The sequence below is a fragment of the Anopheles cruzii genome, chromosome 2 (genome assembly GCF_943734635.1).
Source record: "Anopheles cruzii chromosome 2, idAnoCruzAS_RS32_06, whole genome shotgun sequence".
NCBI classification, from domain to species: Eukaryota; Metazoa; Arthropoda; class Insecta; order Diptera; family Culicidae; genus Anopheles; species Anopheles cruzii.
Genome location: NC_069144.1, coordinates 44,534,002 through 44,540,001, shown reverse-complemented (window position 1 = coordinate 44,540,001; position 6,000 = coordinate 44,534,002).

The window sequence follows — 6,000 nt, the reverse complement described above, 5'->3', positions numbered from 1 at the left end:
CACCAACGGAAGTTTCCGCGGCAAGCAGCGGTTGCAAATGTAGCGAAATGTGCATAAATAGCGATGAAGTATTCATTCTGAAATGCCTTCTGGTGCGACCGACCGGCCGATGAGGTCAGTGATGAGGACATTCGTGATGCCGATGGCGGCGATGATTTGGCCGTTGTGGCGAAAGAACGGGATGTAAACGCCGATATCCATCCGCCGGATGCCGTCCGGTGATAAGCAAGTGAACTGTGAACCGTTCGCAATCATCTCCCGCGCCCGTTGGGTTGTGATGACGGACGGAAAATGGAAATCTAGACATTATCTCCGGCTGTGTTCTCGTGTGGCCCGGCAATGGTCGTAAAATTTTTGGCTACTAAAACCGTGGCTTTGGCATTCGATTATTCCGGCAATCGATACGCACGGGAAAGTTCGTTAACGATCTGCCTTGGAGCCCCGATCTTGTGTCGATGGCGAAATGTAATCAGATGCAGAAAAGAAGGATCAGAGGAAAGAAAGAAGCCGAAATCAAATCGGATCTTTTAATGAAAACGATAAGGGTGCGACCGTTCGTTAATCGAACAGAAACAAGAATGACCGCTGGCCACATTAAGTGGGTGGGCAGAGGTCTAGGATTACCGCTTCGGTTAAGTCCCGGAGGGGCTTTACGGCGTGTGCTGTAGATCCACCACAAAGCCACTGCGCCTCGAAGCACATTTGGGAACATCAGTTTGCAAATAATTTGGTGTGCAAAGGTCACCGGCTTTCTCGCCTACGGTGGTACACGCAAACTTGGACAAATTGAAATTGTGGTTCCTGGCGGTAATGCGTCCGATGATGCGACACTGCAAATGTCACGATCTGCCAGCAGGTGACAGTGATGAGGGTTTTCCAGGCCAACATTTTTCTATTGTTTCTCCACTGTGGTTTGCCCGGCCCCCCGCCCTCAAAGGCATGCAAATTGCACACATCTATCGGCCGTAAACAAAATGTCATCACCTTTCGCCACAAAGCCAACGGACGTCTCACACCGGCAACAGGGGGTTTCTGATCATCCCAAGCAGCTCTTTCGGTTACCGGTTATATGGAACAGACTGTGTCCTTGTGAACACATTTCAAGTCGCGCCAACCTATGGAGCTACTTGGAGGCACAGAAAAGGGCATAAGAATTCGATTAACTAGCTTCACGGCTCTGATTCCCCAACATTCGAAGAAGGAAGTTATTTAGAATATTCAAATTAAGGTCCTCCCCGTCTACGGAGGCGTAATGAGTTCCAGGGGCCAGCGAGGCGAGGCCTATTACATCAATTAATGCAAATATAATTGGCCTCCGGAATTAAGCCACCCTATCCACTGGCACCCAGCCACCGCCGGATGGACGTTGTTGAGGAAATTGCCATGCTTACACATCTAGTTAGCATCGCTGCCCTGCGGTGTTGTACGTTTTTCTTCCGGAGGGTGTCATTTTCCTGGACGCGAGTTTTCATTTTTACCCCCGAATGACTTTGGTCCCTCTGGGCGAAATGTGAAATCGATTCGCAGCCAACGTACGGTCAGCCAGCTAGCCATTTTCTAACGGATGACACCAGAGCGCACATCGTCAATCGGCAATCGGAGTTGTTGGCCTTCAAAAGATTTTCCCATTTTACGACCCGATGACGACGACGATGCTTTCGCTGGGATTCCGACGATGGCAAGGACGGTACGGCAGCGTCGGAAAATGCGCGAGAGAAGAGCCAAATGGAGCGCATTTTCCGAGAGAAGAGGTGGCCTCTCTGTTGATGGTGCTAGGATTGTGTGCGTGTGTGTTTGTGCGTAGTTTGTTTGTTGTTTTGTATCGATTTTTTCGTTCCCCTCTCGTGGAAAACCCGAACGGAGCCATCTCTCTCACTCTCGCTCTCTGTCCAGTCGGAGACAGAGTTGGTGAAAAGTGGAGGAAATCTATACACACGCGTTGAATAATGAAGGAAGGGACGACAAGGAAGGATCCGAGGAAAGTTGTTTCTCATCAACTCGAAAAAAAAACGGTTCTTGGTAGCTGTGCTGGAGAAAGGCGTTCGCTGCTGCGTGTATGTGTGTGTGTGTTAGAGGCGCTGACGCCAGGTGGTGAAACAGTGATTTGAGGCACTGCTTGAAGGTGGTCAAAATCGCATTTCTTTATTGTACAATAATTTGAGCAGTGTGATAATTTTACTCTTATTTTCGCTACCCGTTGCTGAAAAAAGGACATGAACATGCTTTCTCAAAAAGAACATGTTTTTGAATGTACCGTTAATAAGTTCCATTGCTAATAAAAAGAAACAGGACCCACTTTTCGCAATACCCACAAGACGACGAGTCCCTCAGGCTCACTTCACCGGCCACAGTGTGTGCGTCACATTTTCCACACGTGTAAACAATCGGAGTGTCCCGAAAAAAGCCGTTCTCAATTCGCATCAAGGATGTGTCGTGGAAAATCGCTTTTCCTCGCTCCAAATCGGAAGTTTCTCTCTCGTCTGCTCACCTGAGTCATTTTCTCCCGCTCAGGTGACACTGCGCTGCCACACGGTGCATAACTATAACACGTAACACGTAACTTAGTGTCAAATCTGTTGTGCGTCCTGTATAACGTCGTGTTTTAGGGTCTGCTGAGCCACAACGCTTTTGACACCTGGTCGCTGTACTGTCAAAATTGTTATATGAGAGGCTGTTATGCACCGTGTGGCACCGCAGACAGAATCGCGCACTCTCTCTCTCGCTCTCTCCCATACGTGCTCTCGATTTGACGCAGCGTCGTTGAGTACTGAACTCGCCGACGATAAACGTCAGTCCAATTTTGAATTTCGTGCCACACGGTCGTCGTCAAGTGTGCGTGTGTAGCCGTTGTGTTCGCGAGTGTTTTATGCTCCCGCTGGGCGGTGGGGGCGCCATTTGGTGTGTAGTAACATCATCGCCGACCGTTTTTTTTCCCTGTTCGGCCGACCGCGAGTCTCGCCGAGTGCCAAATCGATTGTGTTCTGTGCGTGCCCGTGTGCGAGTGTGTGCGTAAAATTGCGCGTTAGAGCGAGCGAGAGAGAGAGGCAGAGTGAGAGCGGGCGTACGGGCGCGCCACGAGCGAGCGAGTGAGACAGGTGAGACAGGCGACAATCCTTTTCTGAGGGTGTGCGGAAAGGAAGGGGCGTGCCGGGGGGTGAAGTGTTCTTAGAGGTCCGGAGTAGCCCCGCGAGGGTTTTTGGGCGGAAGTGACGTTGACGGGGCGCGGACAGAGCGAGTTCGTGCACAAGATTTACGTCTGCAACGTCTGGCCCGGTTGGTCGGTGGTGGCTTTTGTGGGTTTTCTTCCGTTCTTGTTCCTTCTTTCGCTGCACGCTTTGAATCGGTCTAGCAGTCTGGGCGCTAGCGACGCAATTTGTGCCGTCCTTGCGCCAAAGTTGATGCTCTGCAACGAACGGTGAACATCCGAAAAACAGAAGAAATCCTACCGAGGTTCCGTTACATCCGGTTCGTGCTTTCGGAGTGTCCACGCGCGCAAAGAGTTGTGTGAAAACCACTTACCCACGGTGTGTGTGAATATTCCGTTATTGGAGCGAATCGAAACGGAAATCGCCACGGTTGGGGAGCGAATGGAGAAATTTTCACTTCATTAAGCCGGAACCGCCGTGTGTGTGGCGGCCTCATTCAGTGCGTCCTTCGCTCCGTCCCCCGGCCCGGCCAACGACCACCACAACAAACGCAACTCACAAAAACCCTTCGCATCAATTACCGGTCTGCTGCTGGAGAGAGCGCTATAGCATGCCATGAATTCAGCATGCAGGAATCCTTGAGCCCAGGATGCTGCAAAACCGCCGGCGGGTGGTCCACCACCACCAGAGGGGGCACCGGATGTGTCGCGCCGTGGGAGTTACGGAGGCAGGAAAAAAAGGAATCAAATCGGAAAGCGGCCACCGACCAACTCCCGGCGGCAAAGTTCGCGAAAGCCTCGATGATAGTGGTGTTAGTGAAAAAGAACACACACACACTCACACACCGCAAGTGCCAAATTGTGCGTCGGAATGCGGCGCCCTACTACGATCGGTGTGCAAACACTAAAAAGTTGCAACACGCTGTAGAAGGTCCTGCTAAACTCTCTGGCATTCAGCAAAGCCAACTTCTAGGAAAAGATTCGAACTTCGCAGAAACAAGTTATTTTGCCCTCTTCTGCTTCGCTCGACACGATAAAACACGTTACTACCAAAGAGGGTCGCGACCGAAGCGCAGCCCAATTGTTTCCCACGAAGTCGCAGAACCTTGCGGCGCCCGCCGTATTCGGTTTGTCCTACACGTGATAGACCGCGTGTTTGTGTGTGTGTGTGAGTGCGAGCAAAATCGCCACAGCGCCAGCGTGTGTTTGTGAGATGCAAAGCATTGAGCCCGCGAGCTATGAGAAAACGGTTTTGGACCGCTTTTTTGAAGCCGATAGAGCGTGAAAAGTGTGTGCCGTACTCTGGTTTCGCATCGAGCTAGGACATGCCAGGATAATGCTGCCTACTTTGTGTGTGTGTGTGTTTGCTGTGTGTTTGCTGTGTAGTCGAGATACAGTGCGTGCCGATGCGCAGGAAGTGAAGGTAGCAAGCGGTGCTTCGACCGGAAGACAGGACAACGCTCGGTGTCGCGCTCGGTGGCGTTAGCCCTTTTTTTTCTCATGCAGCAATATATGCAGCACCTTACCCTGTGAGAGAGGCTACTCCTGGCGACGGTCCTGGCACGTGCGTATGAGAAGACAGAGAGAGAGAGAGAGAGAAAGAGAGGGAGAGACAGAGAGAGTGCGCGCACACCCTCGATCAGGATACGGAACGTAAGCACCGGAAAATCGACATGACGGCGCGCTCAAGCGGGTGGAAAAATAAATAGAAAATTGAAAACGAGAACGCTGTGAGTGGGACTAAAAAAACGCACACACACACATACGTAGGGCAAGAATGTTGTGTGCCGGTTGTGTGGCGCCTCGGGAAAAATTCTGGCCAGCCAAGTGTGTAAACATTGTCCGCCGGAACGCTGTGGGCGCTGCCGTGGCACAACCTCTCTCCTCGTGCTATCAATCACACACTCCAACGAGCGCGTGCGTGTGTGTGTTTTTGGAGGGCTAACCCAAGGAGTCTGGTTTGCTCACGGACGGCCCCTCAGGTTATTCGAACCCCACCAGTTCCAAGGAAGTCTGCAAGGGGGCTCTATGAAAATTCTTGGCTTTGGCTTTAAATGATACTTTTGCGAAGAGTTTGGTGGCTTACGCGGCCTACTCTGCCCGAGGAAGACGCCAATCCTAACCGACTTGGACTCCCCATCACGCAGTAGGCGGTTTCGGAAAGAGTGTCGAAGGATGAATAGTTTTCATAACGTTCTTTCGTCTCATCATAGTTCACAGTGTGAAATTGTTGAAATCCTTCCCCGGTGCGAAAGTTTGGCGCGCGAATCCTTTCACCCTGGTGGGCTGGCATGTGGTCGTGCTTCCCGCAAAGAACCACCTGCCATTTGCAGATAGAGTCGGCCGGTGTGGATCGCTTGTCAGCCAGCAGCAGCAGCAGCAGATACGGTAACCATAAGCTCTGTAAAGCTGGTTGCTCCCGTAGAGACTGCCACCGACCGACCACCACCGTTATCAGCTCTCCGACTCCGAACCTTCGACAGACAAACCCCTTCGCAGGCCGATAAGTCACGAAGCGCTAGATTTGCAAAAAGTGGGCATTTTCTGGCGGAGGGCATGGAATCGGATCGGCGGCGCTTATCGACAGGCCGGCAGTGGCACCACGAAAATATGTCTAATCCTCGGAAACTTGTTCACCAGGGAGCGGCCATTCGAGGCTCACGGAACCGGGTGGGGAAATTAGTTCGCGGTAACATCTCGGTTTTCTGGCACTGGCGGACCCTAAGGTGGAAGATTGAACGTTCAACTGCGAGAATCGGCCGCCGAGGTGGGCGGAATGTCGATTCCAGGAAGAATGTCACCTCCAATCCTTGGCTAAGATTTAGTAGTTCACAGGAACGAAGCTTTCCACTGCA